This window comes from Bubalus kerabau, chromosome X (genome assembly GCF_029407905.1).
Source record: "Bubalus kerabau isolate K-KA32 ecotype Philippines breed swamp buffalo chromosome X, PCC_UOA_SB_1v2, whole genome shotgun sequence".
NCBI classification, from domain to species: Eukaryota; Metazoa; Chordata; class Mammalia; order Artiodactyla; family Bovidae; genus Bubalus; species Bubalus kerabau.
This window is the reverse complement of record NC_073647.1, coordinates 155,258,492-155,277,566: the sequence shown is the minus strand read 5'-3', so window position 1 is coordinate 155,277,566 and position 19,075 is coordinate 155,258,492. Positions and strand designations below refer to the sequence as shown.

Here is a 19,075-nt window from a genome sequence, read left to right as displayed (position 1 = left end):
GACAACAACAGCTAACATTGGTTTAGTCAGAATATATGCCAAATGGTGTACTAAATCCTCGGAGCAACTCTGAGATAAGTACTAATACCAGCTCCCTTTTTCAGATGGAGAAACTGAGGCACAGAAAACTTAGGTATCCTGCCCAAGGATATATAGCTGGAGCAATAAACCATGGTTAAGTTTGGGGAACAGTTGGAGAGGGGCCACTTTCCACTTTTGAAAAATTGTATACATCACTTTTTCATCTTTATTATGTATTTTTTTGCCACAAGCAAATAACTATATTACTTTTTTAATTAAAATGATATAACCAAACTGTGAGCTTCCCTGGTGACTCAGCAATAAAGAATTCCCCTGCAATGCAGGAGATAAGGATTCAACCCCTGGGTCAGGAAGATCCCCTGGAGAAGGAAATGGCAACCCACTCCAGTATTCTTACCTGGGAAATCCCATGGACAGAGGAGCCTAGTGGGCTACAGTCCATGAGGTCACACAGAGCTGGACATGACCGAGCAACTAAACAATAGTAGGCAAACTGTTAAGTCAGCCTAACTCAGACTAAATGAAAAAATGGTAAGTCCTTACACTAGTGATGAGTATAAGACAGAAAACGTTATTTTCCAAAGTATAGTTTTTCATCTTTAAGTGTTGAAGCCAGGCCAACCTAATACCATGCAGGAAGACTTCCTTGAGCAACTATTTGTTTGTGAAGAGGCATTTGAAAGTAGGGACACTTAAGTGACTGGGAATGCTTAAAATGCTTTCTCATTGGAAGTATTTTAGGCGTTCTATCAGCACTCCCAGCAATATTCTTTTTCTGGTTCTTGTTGAATCAACCTCCCAGATTCCACCCGAGTAACCTGTGGTCTTATAAGATTTGTTTGTATTACAAAAACAGAGCAGTAGAGTTAACACTGATATTAGTGCCAAACTCAACTTTTGCCTGTGGTTCAGTTCAGTTCAGTCACTCAGTTGTGTCTGACTCTTTGCGACCCCATGGACTGCAGCACGCCAGGCTTCCCTGTCCATCACCAACTCCCGGAGCTTGCTCAAACTCATGTCCATCAAGTTGGTGATGCCATCCAACTGTCTCATCCTCTGTCGTCCCCTTCTCCTGTTTTCAACCTTTCCTAGCATCAGGGTCTTTTCTAATGAGTCAGCTCTTTGTATCAGGTAGCCAAAATGCTGGAGCTTCGGCTTTAGCATCAGTCCTTCTAATGAACATTCAGGGTTGATTTTCTTTAGGATGGACTGGTTTTATCTCCTTGAAGTCCAAGGGACTCTAAAGAGTCTTCTCCAACACTGCAGTTCAGAAGCATCAATTTGCCTATGGTACCACCTCTTTTTGCAGAACACAGCTTTGTGTGGCGGCTTCCTTGTAGACACCAATGTGCACAAGGCAATGAGAAGCGCACAGAGGCGTCTAGCAAGAGGAGAAGGAGAAACAGGACACCCAGCTACTCTGCCCAGGAAGCAGAGCCGCGGCTACATGGAGCAGCCCGTGGGGCTGTGCTGGGCACCCTCTGCTTTGTCCTCCTGCCTCGGAGCCTGGTTGGGGTGAAAGCTGAAACCCAAAGGAAGTTCAGCAGTGCCGGGATGCAATTACTTCAGAAGGACAGAGTTCCTTTGAGTCCCTGATTTTCAAATCAGACAATCTAGAAAACTCAGCCGCCCCACCTCTCCTCAGTGCCCATCATCCCCTCAAAAGGAAAGCTTCCTGTCTTCCTGCACAGACACAAATAGCCTGTCTCAGTGACGAGCTTATCCATGTTGATCAAGGCCGCCTCTGTGCCAACTTCCAGCCCTCTCAGAAAACAAAGAGAGAGAGGAAGAGTTGGGGACATCTGCTCGTTGCCACATCCACATGCACAACTGGATCAATAACCTCCAGTTTGCAAACAGCCTCAATGAACTTTTACACGAACGTTGTCCTGAAAACTCAATCAGAGTCAACTTACAACTCACTCAATGGCAGAGAATCCTGACTAGAGACATGATATTTATCCCCAGTCTGGCCTGACAAAGGAAATGGTACAGGGAGCTCTACAATCAATTGGGGGCACCTTTGGCCTGAACATGAAGAGGGACAGGCTGGGGCAGCAGGAAGGCGGATTTCCCCTCATTTCCTTTTGGAGTCCTGTATGTGCTGGGAATTCCTCCCCCAGCTGCCGGTTCAGCTCAAGGCCTGCAAAACGCACGTGTGTAATGCCTCTGCCGGAAATAATTTGTCTGGGTGGCCATGCCTGGCGGACCCCGCCACGTTGAATGACTCTGACTCAAATTTAACTGCCCCAGGTCATTCTGTTGAACACAAGATGCCTAGTTTGGAGAGGAAGGGGCGAGGGACAGTTTGTGTAAACACTTGGAGGGCAGGCAGCTCTTTAGATTCACAACTGCCCTACGGAAAGCTTATGAATAAAAGAAGGAATGGGTGTGAAGGCATTCCTTGTTGAGCGAGGGATCTGTGACATCTTTTCCACAGCCCTCCTGACACACATCACTATCTGACATAGTTTATTGTCTGCCTCTCTTCCCTGGAATATAAGCTCTATAAGGTCAGGGGCCTTATCTGATTAGCAGCCTATTGTATTAATATCTCCAACACCTAAAATTATGCAGCAGGTGTCTAATAAATATATGTTGAATGATACTCTTGACTGAATTGGCTATGGGATATCATTGGAGAGTGGTACCCCAAGTGACATGAAGAGAGCGCCTCATGGAATGCTCTACTGCAAAGGCCATGAAACACATGTTCAGATGCGCCCCAGCACAATTCAAGCCCAATCCATGACAGGAAGTCCAGTAAGTCAATCAGAAGGTTGACACGTGGTGCTAGTGGTAGTCAAGGTGTGGGTTTGATGCCCACTTGATCCTGATCAAGTTAACTCAGCCTCACAGTCACAGGTTCTCCTAACCAGGCAGCCATCAGTAGTGTGCATTCACACATGGGTGTGTGTGCCTGCCTGTGGACACACGCTTTTAGAACTTGGGTTTATTATCTTTTTATTGTATAGAAGAGGAAACAAAGGCACAGAGACTGATTAAGGAGCTAGACCCAGGTCATGCAGCTGGTAAGTTGCAAAGGCAGGATTCAGCCCTGGGCACTGAGCTGCACTTACTCAGACCATGGGGGACCACACAGGACACCACGAGGCCTCTCTGTGCAGAGTCTGGCTCTGCCCTGGCCGGCCCAGGGAGAGTGCCATTCTCCTCTGTGTCTGAGGGAAAGCTCAAAGGTCTCTCTCTTCACAAAGTCATCAGAGCAGTCCCTGTTGACCATCCCTGCCCCAATCCTGCCCCCATCAGACATCTCTTCTCACTTCCAGACTTTCATAGAGTCAAGATGGAACATCGCTCTATAATCTTTTTTTTTTAAATCTCCTGTGGTACTTCAGCCTTTCTTGGAAAAGAAATACATCAATTCTTAGTCATCCTTCCTAAGTAACAGCACAAAGAAAACCACAGAATTTTCTAAACTTTCCTTTTGGCCAGCATTTCAGCTGCACTTCCTACCAAATCTTCTTCCCAGAAACACCCCCATGCAGGAAAATAAATAACTTCAGTTCTACTTCTTCATCCCATTTCCCCCATCAGTCAGTCAGTTCAGTCACTCAGTTGTGTCCGACTCTTTGCAACCCCATGGACTGCAGCATGCCAGGCCTCCCTGTTCATCAACAAATCTAAAAAGTGGGGACATACTCAAAAAGTCAGGTAATGGGAGAGTAAAGAGGAGGCAAGTCAGGGAACCGAATGAAACCAAGATCTAAACACAAGCCCCTGAAAACCCAAGCAAATTATTGACAGATGCTGGCCTGACAAGCCCAGCTTAGTAGCCCTGTGAAGAAAGGGAGCAGGGGGAGGCGGAGTCCTTGGCAATTTTCAGCAAAGCAAACAACACAACTTCTTGCTCTGCAATTCTGGAGCCCATTTGTTTTTTCTATTTTGGAAGAGAGATTAACATCACTAAATAATAGAAGACCTCCATTCTTCAAAATTTAATGACTGTCCTACATCAAGCAGCTGTCAAATTTATTTGCTTGTTTTCCTGACAAAGTGTTTCATCCTACACATTCACACAGGATCTTGCCTTCATCAGTCTCAAGTCACTAAGCGGGGAAGTGGGTGGGGTGGGGGGAGGTGAGAGGCAACTCAAAAAAAGCAGGAAATCCCCATTTCCTAATTAAATCCTTAATTTCGAAGACTAGATCAGCCTGCCTTCCCCCCAAGCAATTGCACAGAAATCACACAGTAGAGGATAAGCCAGACCCAGACAATCTCACTTTGTTGGAATTATTAGCCAATTCCAACAAGATTCTATAGTGTCTTTGGCTTGTCTCTCTTCCTTCAGTTCACTTCACGGCTGGTGGTCCCAGTTTCCCAAAAACCCTCCCTCTGAGGTGGTTTCTGTGGCTCCTCTCCACCCCATTCTGCTCCCAGTGTCTCTTTCCACCCCTGGGGTGCCTCTCTACTGTCAACCCTTTGGTGAAAGTGGCCATTCTTGCCCTAGCACCAGCCCTCCATCTTCCTGCCCAACCACTGACCTGGGCCAGTTCTCTTTCTATACTTTTCTTCCTCCCTGGGAATAATCCCAGAAATAGGTGCAATCATAAGAAACCTGAGCTCCATCCTTAACCACCGATGCCTGCTTCTGGGGAGGGATATTAAAACTTCCCCCCCTGCTCCCTGTCTCCCTGGCAACCGCATCCAAAGTTGCACCTTTGAGACCAGCCCTTTGTTCCAGTATTATGTACGCCTGGCCCCAGGAGGCAGGAGAGGGTGAAACTCAGATTTCTCCACTGTGCACAAGCGTTGCCCCCCTGCCCCTGAAACTAATGATTAAGCTTCATGAGTAATTACAGGGGAATTGGGACTAGGCACACTCTCCTATTTCCTCCTTGCCCTTCCTGCCCTAGGGGTCTGGGCTCTTGCAAGGTTGGTCAGGAATGTTCAACTGGGCTTCAGAGAGGCAGTTCCTGGCATACTGCTACTGCTAAGTCGCTTAAGTCGTGTCCGACTCTGTGCCACCCCATAGACGGCAGCTCACCAGGCTCCCCCGTCCCTAGGATTCTCCAGGCAAGAACACTGGAGTGGGTTGCCATTTCCTTCTCCAATGCATGAAAGTGAAAAGTGAAAGTGAAGTCGCTCAGTCGTGTCCGACCCTCAGTGACCCCATGGACTGCAGCCTACCAGGCTCCTCCGTCACTAATTGACCATTTCCTTCTTGGTATCTTCTGTTAGTCAAGCTCTCAATTCAGTTCAGTCACTCAATCATGTCTGACTCTTTGTGACCCCATGGACTGCAGCATGCCAGGCTTCCCTGTCCATTACCAACTCCCGGAGCTTGCTCAAACTCATGCCCATTGAGTCAGTGATGCCATTGAACCATCTCATCCTCTGTCGTCCCCTTTTCCTCCTGCCTTCAATCTTTCCCAGCATCAGGGTCTTTTCCAATGAGTCAGTTTTTCGCATCAGGTGGCCAAAGTATTGGAACTTCAGCATCAGTCCTTCCAATGAAGGACTTACCTAAGCTCTAGGTTTGAGCAAAGAAGTCAATGTGAGTAAAAAAATTTCATCTACTGAGAAGAAAGACATTTGTTTCCTGTCCTTTGTGGCTATTAATAATGTTAACTTCTGCTTGGAGACTGATTTGGAAAATAAGGAGAAAGCGGTGGGCTGTTCCAGGGGTGGCAGGTGGGGTGGGCAGCTGGTCCCAGAATCAAGCTCCATCGTCTCCCCTCTGCAGGAGACAGAAAAGTGACTGACAAGCTCAGTTAGAACTGAAACCATTCCCCCACACCTCACGCTGCCAATGCCTCTTGTTTAATGTGATTTCTTTAGTCCCGAGTGGAGAAGGCAATGGCACCCCACTCTGGTACTCTTGCCTGGAAAATCCCATGGTAGGCTGCAGTCATGGGGTCGCTAAGAGTCGGACATGACTGAGCGACTTCACTTTCACTTTTCACTTTCACATTTCATTGGAGAAGGAAATGGCAACCCACTCCAGTATCCCTGCCTGGAGAATTGTAGGGACGGGGGAGCCTGGTGGGCTGCCGTCTATGAGGTAGCACAGAGTCGGACACGACTGAAGTGACTTAGTGGCAGCAGCAGCTGCTTTAGTCCCGAGCAGTTACCATTTTCTAACACACAATAGACTTTACACATTCATACATTCATTATGTTAATTGTTGATGGTCTGTCTCCTCCCCTGAGACTGCCATCATAAGTGCAGAAGTTCTGTCTGCTTTGATCGTTGGTATAAAGCCAGAAACCAGAGTTGTATGTGGTATCTTAGTAGGTGCTCAATAAAGATTTGCTCCCAGAATATGTGGTATCTAGTAGGTGCTCAATAAAGATTGGCCAAGTGAATGAATGAAAATCAGCAGCCGAAGAAACCTTAGCTTCACAACCTAAAGAGAACTGCATATTCCACATGAGATTACAGAAGTAAAAATGCTGTGATTTCCCCAACTTTGATCCTGGCGTTCAGACAGTGTGGGGAAGAGAGGGGCAGGATACGAGCTATAATTGGGTAAATAGTTTTAGGTTCTTGTCCTATTTTGGGTTCCCCAAAAAACTGCCCCGAGTGGATGATTTAGGAGCACGAGGTGATTCCAGAAAGCCCAGCAAGGGAGGGCAGGGGTGGGGTAAGACAGGGGAAGGAAGGAAGCCAGTGCAAGTCACTGTGGGTGATGGGAGCTTGATTCTGCAGGGGACCCGCTGAGAGAGCGTGGAGTGCCTCTGAGGACTGTCCCACTGAGGGGGGAGGAGGAATTTCGAGTATTCCTCCAGCAAATCCCCCCTACTCTTTGGGTGAAGGTTGCTATGTGTGTGGAGAGGTGTGGAGCATGCTCCTGAGAAAGCCTCGGACAGAAAGGCTGCAGTGGGTGCATTGCAGTCAGAAGCTGGAGGTGGGCAGCAGACTGTATACTGCACTAGAGGTGAACAAACCTCTTGATGGGCTTAGGGGTGGGGGCAGGGTGCCGACCGCACCTGCTACACTTCTTCACTGTCTCCTTCTGAACCTGGTACACCTACATGAAGAGGCATAATTGGTTTTGCTCTGTGCTGGCTGTCACATCAGCCTGCCTCTCATTAGCTTGCTTGCCTGTTGTTTAGATTTTTCTTCTCCTCATCAATAAAAGCAATTGAAGTGTTTCCTTTGGGGGGGGAAAAAAGGGCAAGCAAGAGAATGGAATCCTGCAGTGTTTGAAACAGACAGGAGAAACAAGGCTGCTTCCAAATCAAAATAGCATCAAGACAAAAAATAGGGAAAAGATTGCCTGCAGAAAGTTCCGCTTTTTTTCTCATTCATTGTTAACACTAAAATAAAGCACGCTATAAATATGAAGCACTGGGATGTTTGCAGAACATCAACCTACTCGCGTTTAAAACATGACACACATTCCTGAGAAGCTAACTGTAAATTGTGTCGTGTACTGAGAATGATTTTTTTTCACTTTTTACTTGCTTTGGAAATGCAAGACTTCCTGGCCAAAACAATCTGATCAGGGGAAATGTTTCTTGCCTAGAAATGGCAATAAATGTTGACAAAGCATCTGAATCTCACAATCTCACCAGGCTTACACAGCTGAATTAGGTTTCCTGCAACGGAAATTCTGACTGATCTCAGCCACAAGACACACACACCTTGTCCACAAACACACACTCACACATTCACACATTCCTGCACAGAGTGGGGCTGGGGAGCATCATCTCTGAGCTCCAATGAAGCTCTTAAAACCCCCTCTCCAACACTGTAGGGAAGAGAGAGACTATCGCGACATAGATAAGGCTAACACCTCGTGAACACTTAATAGGTGCCAGGCACTGCTGGAAGCAGGGTCTTTATTTTTAATAGACACAATTTACTCAGGAAATATCTTAGACACATCTAAGATCCAGCTATAACACGAGTTTTGATTATTTAATACTGGCAGCTGATTTTAGGCTGTATGTTAGGATGTATGCTAGCCTTACTTCTAGTTGCTAACAGCTATTATTAAATATGAAACTGAGCATTTAGACATGTCGCAACTCAGTTAATCCACACACCCTATGCGACCAATTACTCCCTAGTCCCATTTGATGGAGGGGGGAACTAAGAGAAGTGAAATAACTTGCCCAAGGTCACCCAACATGTAAGTGGCAGAGCCAGAACTTGAACCTGGCAGTTGGGCTCCAAGTCCACTTCCTTAACTATCAACTCACCCAACGCTGGGGTGCCTGGAAGGCTGGATGGATCCTAGTCCAGGCTAGACATCTACCCATGTGTAACTGTGACACAGTATGGAATCCTTCTGGGCTTCTGTGTCCGAGAGCATTCTTCATAGTTAGTGGGTGTATACACTTCTCTGATCATTTCCAACAGCTGGAAAATGCTAAAAGTCTCTAATAGGAGACACTGAATGTTGGCAAAATTAAAGAGTATCATTAATCCTAGCATCATTCGGTACAGCTGGTGACCTCAACTTTGCATGCCCTTCATCAGCATTTATGAAGTGTTCATTGCATATTTAACAGTGTATACCCTTTCTAGTATAAGAATGGTATCTCATTCATCTTTTTATCTTTCTTGACTAACACAGTAGCACTCGAACTGGCACTCAAACAGGTTTGTTAAATGAATGAATAGCTCAGAATTAAATCAGGGTGCATATAACTGTGGAAAATTCTGAAAGAGATGGGAATACCAGACCACCTGATCTGCCTCTTGAGAAACCTATATGAAGGTCAGGAAGCAACAGTTAGAACTGGACATGGAACAACAGACTGGTTCCAAATAGGAAAAGGAGTACGTCAAGGCTGTATATTGTCACCCTGCTTATTTAACGCTATGCAGAGTACATCATGAGAAATGCTGGGCTGGAAGAAGCACAAGCTGGAATCAAGATTGCCGGGAGAAATATCAATAACCTCAGATATGCAGATGACACCACCCTTATGGCAGAAAGTGAAGAGGAACAAAAAGCTTCTTGATGAAAGTGAAAGAGGAAAGTGAAAAAGTTGGCTTAAAGCTAAACATTCAGAAAATGAAGATCATGGCATCTGGTCCCATCACTTCATGGGAAATAGATGGGAAACAGTGGAAACAGTGTTAAACTTTATTTTGGGGGGCTCCAAAATCACTGCAGATGGTGATTGCAGCCATGAAATTAAAAAAAAAACTTACTCCTTGGAAGGAAAGTTATGACCAACCTAGATAGCATATTGAAAAGCAGAGACATTACTTTGCCAACAAAGGTCCGTCTAGTCAAGGCTATGGTTTTTCCAGTGGTCATGTATGGATGTGAGAGTTGGACTGTGAAGAAAGCTGAGCGCCGAAGAATTGATGCTTTTGAACTGTGGTGTTGGAAAAGACTCTTGAGAGTCCCTTGGACTGCAAGGAGATCCAACCAGTCCATTCTAAAGGATATCAGTCCTGGGTGTTCATTGAAAGGACTGATGCTAAAGCTGAAACTCCAATACTTTGGCCACCTCATGCGAAGAGTTGACTCATTGGAAAAGACCCTGATGCTGGGAGGGATTGGGGGCAGGAGGAGAAGGGGACGACAGAGATGAGAGGAGATGAGATGGCTGGATGGCATCACTGACTCGATGGACATGAGTTTGAGTGAACTCCAGGATTTGGTGATGGACAAGGAGGCCTGGTGTGCTGTGATTCATGGGGTCACAAAGAGTTGGACATGACTGAGTGACTGAACTGAACTTAATATATATATTCCATTAAATTGCAGAACTATGGTACTACAAGAGTCCTTAGACATACTCTAATCTCTCTACTCCCACCCTCTTGTACAGATGAGGAAACAGATTGATGAAGTTGAGAAGGTAGGGGAGGGGGGAGAAGACATGTTTCTAATTCCACCTGACTTGGTTCCTGCCATTTCTCTATGATCATATTTGAAGGCAACACTCAGCATGTCAACTAATAAACCAGGGGCACCTTCCAAAGTCAAATGTAAGTTCTGAGGTGCTGGCAATTTTTTGGTTACTTAAAAAATGTTTACATCTATATCTATAGCTATATAAATTGAAGTATGGTTGATTTACAAAGTTGTGTTAGTTTCAGGTGTACAGAAAAGTGATTCAGTTATACATACACATGTATCTATTCTTGTTCAGATCCTTTTCCCTTGTAAGCTATTACAAAATATTGAGTAGAGGTCCTTGATGTTGATCTATTTTATATATAAGCAGTGTGTATCTGTTAATCCCAAACTCCTAATTTATCCCTCTCCCCACCCCCACCCCTGCTTCAGTAACTGTAAATTTGTTTTCTATGTCTGTAAGTCTATTTCTGTTTTGTAAATAAGCCCTCCAGCATTATTTTTAAGATGCTACACATAAATGAAATCACATATTTGTCTTTGGCCACTTTCTAAAAGCATGAAAAATTGAGGTTGAAATTGTTTCATTCATTCTAGACCAAATTTTGAAACTTAGTTGACTAAGGACATATAGATGTTAGAATCTAAGTCTGCTTTAAGATAGTCATCATATTTCATTCCCTGATTGAGGCACACATTAGAAGAGATATTGAACTAATCAAGATGAAGAAGGTTCTATTTAAAATTTAAATAGTGAACTCTCAGTAATCCTAGGAATGTACAGTGTGGAGGTTCCAGAATGCTGGCATCTCCAGAGGTCATATTCATTTCCTTGTGTATCTGAACTTTTTCTCAAATTAGGTCCATAAGGATTTCAATGGATCCATCACAATTCCCTAGGCTCCTAGTTATTGTTCATGAATTCTGATTACAGTTCATAGCAACTTATAAAGCTACTCATTGAGACACTGGGGAAGTTGATGGGCCCTGGACATCTTGGATTGTGGACTAAGGGAAGAAATCCTGGCCATACTCAGCAACTCTAAAGGACAGTCAGGTCAGTTCCATTTGCTCTTCCTACTGGCAGGGCAATTAGGAGAAGGAAGAAAACCAGAGAAGCATGTCACATCCAAAATCCCAATCTTGGGCAACTGAGGTCTACCAGATAACCTTTTCACTCTTTCCTTGTTTGTTCTCCTGTCTGTAAGCTGCAATCAGAATGAATATACTATTTGTTTTCTTTGAAGATTTCTTCCTGCTGAGAGATTCTGGGAACCCTTCAAGGCTAAATAGGTGCCCGTCCCTCAGTCTTAAGAAGATGTAAATGGAGCGAATCTGGATGGGGTCCGCCAGGTCGTCTCTCCTGATCACCACTCCCTGTGAAAGGGAAAACAGTTGTGTGTTTATCCTCACTGCTGACAGTGTGCAGATGTGTTTCCTTAATGGCACTTGTGACACGTTTATTTATCCTCTTTGGTGCTCGCAGCCCATGCTTTTCACATCTTTTCCAGCTGTACAGGGCAAGTCTGTTGGTCACCTCCTATTTTTTTCAGACTGATTCCCTTGCCCTGGATTGTTAGTTTTGTTTTTTAAGTAATTTAAACCACACAAGTAGCCCTTGGGAGAAGGGTTATTTAATCAAGGGAAAGTTGTTTGGAACACCACCCATGAGATTTTCCCATAGTTCACCCCTTGGCCGGGACAAAGGTTGGGGGGAGGATAAGCCAAAAAAAATGAGATTTGTCTTATATCAATCATTTTGAGAAAAATTCAAGGAATGTCTGGAAGGTGAAAAGAGACTAAAATCTATCCACCTCTCTAATTTTATCAGAGTGTCTCCAGTAACACAAAGGAGAAATTAACTGCCAATGGTGCCAAGCTAAATTCTCAAATGGACACTGCATTAGCTTATTGCTTCACAGTCTGTAATATTATTTGAGGGTGAATATATACATGATGGACTAGGGTGTGGGTGTAGATCCAACTCCTTAGGTGGCTGAGGACAGTGAGGAAGGAGCATGATAGGGATCTCCAGCTTCTCCTTTGGGAAAGAGGCCTGCGCTAGGGTCTGAAGCATGTGATGGCAGGATGAGGAAGTGAAGCAAGGTGATCCCCAGCTATAGCCTGTCCCATCTCCAGACACACATTGCAAACATTCCAGGTACGCCAGCCACTCATGTACCAACAAATATTGCCTGCACAACTGCCAGGAGCCAGGCCCCTCTGAGGACACAAGAGCGAACACTGTCAACCTGATTATGAGCTTCCAGTTTAGTGAGGGAAGTAGAACAGCAGCAAGGACGTGACCAAACAAATAAAAATACTTGTCAGTTGTAAGACCAAAGGAGGATAAAAAGAAGGTGCCGAGATAGAGAAGAATGGGGAAGGAGGGGTACTGAAGGATGGTCAAGGCACTAGGAGATCATAGGAGTTAATATTTCCTGACCACTTACTACACACGTGCCATATGTGTGACATGGATGCTCTCACTTAGGGTTTACCCTGTGGGTGAAAGTCACTCAGTCGTGTCCGACTCTTTGCGACCCCATGGACTATACAGTCCATGGAATTCTCCAGGCCAGAATATTGGAGTGGGTAGCCATTCCCTTCTGCAGGGGATGTTCCCAACCCAGGGATCGAACCCAGGTCTCCCACACTGCGGGCGGATTCTTTACCAGCTGAGCCACAAGGGAAGCCCAAGAATACTGGAGTGGGCAGCCACTTGAACCAGGGTCTCCTGCATTGCAGGTGGATTCTTTACCAACTGAGATATGAGGGAAACCCAGGGTTTACCCTCAATGGTACTAATACATATGGCAGACCTCCTGGGCTCTCCATGGTGCCAGTATGAACATTCCATCCAGCTCACATGCCAAGGCGAAGGCCCTCTCTGGGACTGCCTTCTACACAGGACAGGGTACCCAGGTGACACTCTGGGACTGTGAGAGCTGAGACATGGGCAGCTCTGTCGGGCATGCCCAGTGGCCTGCCAGTGGTCTTGGTGAGCTAGCCGACACACAGGGAGTGTGGGATTCTGTCGCCTTGACCTTTGGGGCCACATGGCACTGAGGCAGAGGGCCAACTCCCATGGGGAGGCCTGACTTATCTGCTGCTTCCGAGGAGAAATACAGGGTGGGGGGAAGTGCATCTCCAACTCTATCTGGAAGGACAGGAGGGGAAACAGCGAGGGGAAAGATACTTTAAATAGCTTTATTCACGTTTTGAAAACTATTTGAATCACCTTCTCTCCCTTCTTTTAAGGGGGTCCCTTTTCCTCTCTCCCCCTCCCCTCCACTTCCTCCCCTTTCCCATCTGCTCTTTCCCCCTTTCGCAGTGCACATGCCTATGTGTGTACAACTGGAAGCAGCTTCTTTTCTTCTCTGGCTGCTCTCTCCCTGGGACTCAGGGCAGGGTGACACTGAGGGGAGGTGGCAGAAGCTGGGGAGCCCATCCATTTCCTCCAAGACAAAGGGCAGGGTGGACTCTGCTTGTTTGTTGATTTTTTTCCTCTGAAGCTATAGATCACCCTTGAGTAGAGGAGACAGCGCGTAACCCCAGCGCAGTCGGCCGGGGCCACGGCCTGTTTGTCTGTGTGGGGGACTGAGAGGAGGGGGAAGGAAACCAACTGTCTTTATCATTTAGGTCAGCAGAGAAAACAGAGTGAATGGGTGGCAGGGGGCTGGGCTTAGCTACCCCCAGAGCGGAGTACTCCCACTGCAGCTTCGCCTTCTGCCCCAGGCAGCAGGGCAGCCCCAGTCTCATCCTTTCATGCACCCAGCACACAAGTGGTTACTGAGAAACACAGAGAATCAGCCCATTCTTGGCCCGCATGGGGACATTTCTTTTATGGCTTCTGTAATTATTTTTAAAGTAAATGAATTAACTGTAAGCCTCACCCTAGAGGCCAAATCTTCAGTTCAGTGTTAAGTAGAATCAAGATGAGAACTATTATTAGCTTCATATCAGAAAAGGCCATTTCGCTTTCCCATTCTGTGGCTGAGAAAAGGACTTGGCTTGACAGGCAGATAAACAGTAAGAAGAATGTAACTCTGAGAGGTAGATCTGATGCCTTCCCAGTGCCCGGGTGGGCCTGACAGCCCCTCAAGGAGTCATGGGGCCAAGTGGGGTGGGCAAAAGCGTACTCCTCAGGGCACCAAGCCAGCCCACATCAGGGATGTTCACGGCATGTCCCACTGAGCCCAAGAAGGAATTCTCAACGTCTCCTCTCCCATAATCACACACTGTGACAGATCAGATAATCAGGTGTGTCAAGTGGCTTTTTAAAGGAATGAAGTCCTGGAATCAAAAAAAAAAAAAAAAAAAAAAAACAAAACAAAACAAATGCTAATCATCTCTGAATCTTAGCATCCTCACTCATCAAGCGGAGCAAGAGACTGAACACAATGAATTCCAAGCTCTCCCCTAGCTCTCAGTTTCTCGAATTCATTCATTCTTTATTCATTTATTCATTAATCCATCCCATCCATCCATCCACCCACAACTGTACTGAGGAACAACCAGGAATCAGACCCCCTGCTATGTGCTGGGGATGTCATAAGCAAAGAGCAAGACAGAACTTCTGATGTAAGTAAAGCCCAGCGGGGGCTGGTATGGAACATTAAAGAAAGAAGTCACAAAAAATTATTGTTGTGAGTGCTAACTACAGCTTTCTTTAGATAATAAAGAAAGGGCTTCCTAAGGCATCTGCTTTAGATCAAAAGCGATATTCAGTGAAAGCATGAAGATGAAAAGTCAATTACTGCCCACCATTTGTGAGGAAAATCTTAGTGTGAACTACCCACTTCCACAGTGTGACAGTGGCAAATGGAGGCTTAAGATATTTTGCAGCATGTCACCACGCCAGGACATGTGTCATAGTCAGGTCAAGCACGGTGAAAATGGCTATGTGTAATACACGCATATATACAGGAGTTGGACACGTGAGGCATCCTCTACATATACATGCTATGCAGGTCATCATTCTATAGTGCAGACATTTGGCCTTTGCAGCTTTTACTCATAAGCTTTGGACTCTTTCTTGTGAACCCCCAATAGAGAAACCAGCAGTTTTCCTAAAGAATGTGACCAAACAGTGCTCACAGGGGAGGCTAGTGTGAGTGCCTGAGACACTCAGCAGGTGAGTGATGCCAGCCAACCAGCTGGCAGTCTGGAGAAGCAAGGCTTTGCTGCTCTTTATATGAAGTCACACTCTTATAGATTGTTAAAAACTGTAATAGTGCCAATAGGTGTGTATCAGTTATCAGCAGCTGCATAACAAACCATCCCAAAACTTAGTGGCTTAAAACAGCAATGATTCATCATTTTTCATGATTATGTGGATCCACTGATAGTTCTGCTGGTTTTATCTGCCCTTATTCACATGGCTGGATTTAGCTAGGGGGCGAGGACTCTGAAGGTCCAACATGTCCGTTTGGTGGTGTTGGCTGTTAGTGGGGTGCCTCAGCTCTCCTCCGCATGCCACCCATCCTCCAGTAAATGACACCAGCTTCCATCTAGGGAGGACTCAGGACAGTGGTCAAGAGGGCCAAGGCAGAAGCTGCAAAGCCACTAAAAAGCTCTAAGCTCTGGAACTTGAACAATGGCACTTCCACCAGATTCTGTTGCTCAAAGCAAGTCACAGGGTCAGCGCAGAGTCAACTGGGTGGAGCGTGGTCTCCGCCCGTTAATGGGAATCACTCAAAGGACTTTGTGGCCATACTGAATTCACCACAGAGTGAGAGAGAACTCTGGAGGGGAGCTTTGCAATGTGGTTAGCTTGCGGTATGAGGCTCTGCATGGAAAACATTGGACTCGCCTGAGAAATGTGCCTGCAAAGAGTCCTGAGCCTAAGCAAACATTTCTACATCCCAGAAGTGGAGAATTTTGAAAGGTGTTCAGGACATATCTCTTAAGGCCCTGTGTTTCAGTTGAACCATACAAAAACTGCTGATATTTCACCACTGGAGCCTCAGAAAGTGGCCATTTCATAGGTTCTAACCAACCCATGCTGAAAAAAATCCTACCTGATTTAGAGCTGTCCCGAGAATGGAGTGCCTGCTAAGATGAATCTCCTGGTTGGTCATGTGGTCACCGCCAATTCTCTCTTGTACACCACATGTGCAATCATTTCATTTAAAGGTTTGTGCATGATTCTGAAGACATATGAGGCACCATCTGAACCCCCAAATTGCACAGAGCAGTACAGCCAGTGTTGGATTCTAGGACCCACCAGGCTTATATCTAGCCCACTGGCTCTCAGTTAGGGGTGGTTTTGGCCCTCAGGGGTTACAGGCGATGTCTGCAGGTATTTTTGAATGCAACAACTCAAGGGAGGTGATACTGACATCAAGAGGTTAGAGGCCAGGGATGCTGCTAAACATCCATTCCAAGACAGTCCACCACAGCAGAGAATTACCTGGCCCTGAATGTCACTAGTGCCAAAGTTAAGAAGTCCTAGGAATTCTATGTATTACATGTCTGTAATGTTAATGCACTTCTTCGAGTTTTCTGATTACTTAGATTTTGTGTGAATAAGATGCCAAGGGGTGTGTGTATTGAAATGGCCAGATTGTATCGGTTGACAGATGCAGATTAGATTAGCTTTAGGAACAAACATAGTAAGAAGATACCGAGTCTGGGAGAACACAACCTGTTGGAAAAACACAGGTCTGTGCCAAACTCTGTAGCATAAACATAGTGCTGCCCTGCAAATGTGACTCACACCTACACACCGCCCTGCCCTCTCCCCTCCTTGGGCACCTCTGCTCTCCCGGCCCATCCCCCCATCACACACTCTCACCACCCACAGAAACCATACCCAGCCCCTCCAGCACCCCCTCCCCCGCCCCTGCTTCTTAGCTTTCCATTCACCCTCTCATCACCCACCAATTCTAGAGAATGACAAAAATTTTCTTGCGTGACTGATCGACCCTGTGAGGCTTTTGTGGTTAAGATATAAAGTTCCTGAAAAAACCTCGCCAAATCTGAACAGGATTGCAGTGACATCAAAGCTTTTCCCCTCTCAATGTCTTTCATCCTTTGCAGCCTCTGGCACTCTCCCCACCAGTGTCAAAGCAATTAATTGAAAAGTCGTTAGAAAGGCCCTCCCCTGTGAAGGCCTACCTCGTCAGCTGCAGATCTGGGGCTACTGAGAAAGAACAGAAGGGCTCAACGGCTTCCACTGTATCCTGTATCAGCATCTCTCCCTCCTCTGTTCCCCCCTACCCCTTTCTGTTCTCAACTAAGGCTGGTCCAAGGAGTTATCAGTGAACTGGAGGGAATCCGCTCATCCCATCAAACATTTATTGAGTGCCCACTATGTGCCAGTCATTGAAACTAAACCTGACCTAAGTGCCCATCGTAAAACACCATCCCATCCTTATTTCCCCATTCAGATGTGGCCTCATAAGATCAGACTCTTTCTCCATCAATTTCTTCTCCATCGCATATGTCTGACTTGTGGCCTCAGATATGGAATCCCTAGCCACTGCTCTTGCAAAATGCAGGCCGTGGTTACCAGGAGAACCTAGCCGGGGCTGCATGGGCACAAACCATGGCTCAGAAGTAGCTGAAGGAGCCTGCCTGGTTGTGGAAGTCACTACCCAGAGCAAAATGCACTGGTTTGCCAGAACCCCATTTCCTGACTAAAATTCTAGAAAAAAGGCTTCACTTGTTGATCCACAGGCTGAATTTTAAGGATTCAGGCAAAGAAACCCCAAATATGTGGGAACTTAGGATTCTACCAAATGGTATTAAAATCTAGAATTTCATACTGGCTTCCTTTTATATTTAGGTATAAGTCTGTTGCTGCTGCTGCTAAGTTGCTTCAGTCGTGTGTGACTCTGTGTGACCCCATAGATGGCAGCCCACCAGGCTCCCCCGTCCCTGGGATTCTCCAGGCAAGAATACTGGAGTGGGTTGCCATTTCCTTCTCCAATGCATGAAAGTGAAAAGTGAAAGTAAAGTCATTCAGTCGTGTCCGACTCCTAGCGACCCCATGGACTGCAGCCTACCAGGCTCCTCCATCCATGGGATTCTCCAGGCAAGAGTACTGAGTACTGAAGTGGGTTGCCATTGCCCTCTCCTAGGTGTAACTCACATGGAGTCAAATGCACAGATTTGAAATGTACAATGTAAGTAATGACAAATGTATATACCATGGAACCCTTACCACTACCCTCTGGCTTTTAAAAATCTTTCTTCGAAAAGTTTTTTATTTATTATCCCAAATCTTCTTCTACATCTTATTAAAGGTTTATTAGAAATGTTTATAGAGGCCATAACAGTGAGAAAGTCCCCTTCCCCAACAATCTAGGTATATACCCCCATGAGACTGTAGCCTCTACTGTCAGAGGCTCCCCTCCTCCCTACACCCCTTGGACTATACACCTTGGTGCACTGCAGCTGACTTCCAAAGGCCTCTATCTGCATCTCTGGGTCTGGATTTTTTTCCCCATAACTGATGAAGGCCACTCTGTCCACAGGTGCTGAGACGCCAGTAACCCAGAAATGTTGGGGATTCAGCAACCCTAGGAAGTATCTCTTAACAAATGACTATTGGGAGTTGAAGTATCAATACCTCAGCTCCCTTACCCCTAAGGTGGGAGCATTCTGAGTGTTCTACACGCCCAGTATCTCCCTTGGGATTCAGTTCCAGTTGCTGACAGTGGTAATCTGCTTAATCACCCTTCCATAGCTTTAATCCCTCCCCCAGTTCCCTTCTCCACTCTGTTACCAGTGTTTTCTTCACTTCTCAAATAAACTACTTGCACTTCAACCTTTGTCTCAGGGTTTACTTCTGGGGAACCCAAACAAAGATGGTCATCCACAATCCATTTATAGTATCTACCATCTATAATATCTAAAGAAGGTAGTAGCATTACAGTTCCTCTACCTGTATACATACACACATACTAAGGAAAAGGTTGAGAAAAAATAGGAAAGATGAAAGCCAGAAACTTCAGACCCTGATTCATCTGGATTATGATTCTTTTCCTGGCTAAAAACTTTGCCTGTGAGCCTGGGTCATTTCTAAAAGTTGGCACCACATAGTGGGCAGCTCTCCAAGCCCTACCTAGCCCTGCCAAGCAAAACCATGCTTTGGGACGGCATGATGTGTGTGTGTGTGTGTGTGTGTGTGTGTAGGTACACCTGCATGTCTGTGACCCTACCCACTGACTTGAGAAGTCAAGAACAGGGAGTGCAGGAAAATGGACTCCTCTTTGCTCTCCCTCTCTCCAAGGCCC

At 45.9% G+C, this 19,075-nt stretch overlaps 1 protein-coding gene across 50 annotated transcripts in view; it reads right to left on the bottom strand.

The window, feature by feature from the left end:
• The window catches only part of NHS (NHS actin remodeling regulator), a 505,180-nt gene that overhangs the window by 157,380 nt on the left and 328,725 nt on the right, over window positions 1–19,075 (bottom strand). The gene's annotated exons all lie outside the window — the stretch shown is intronic.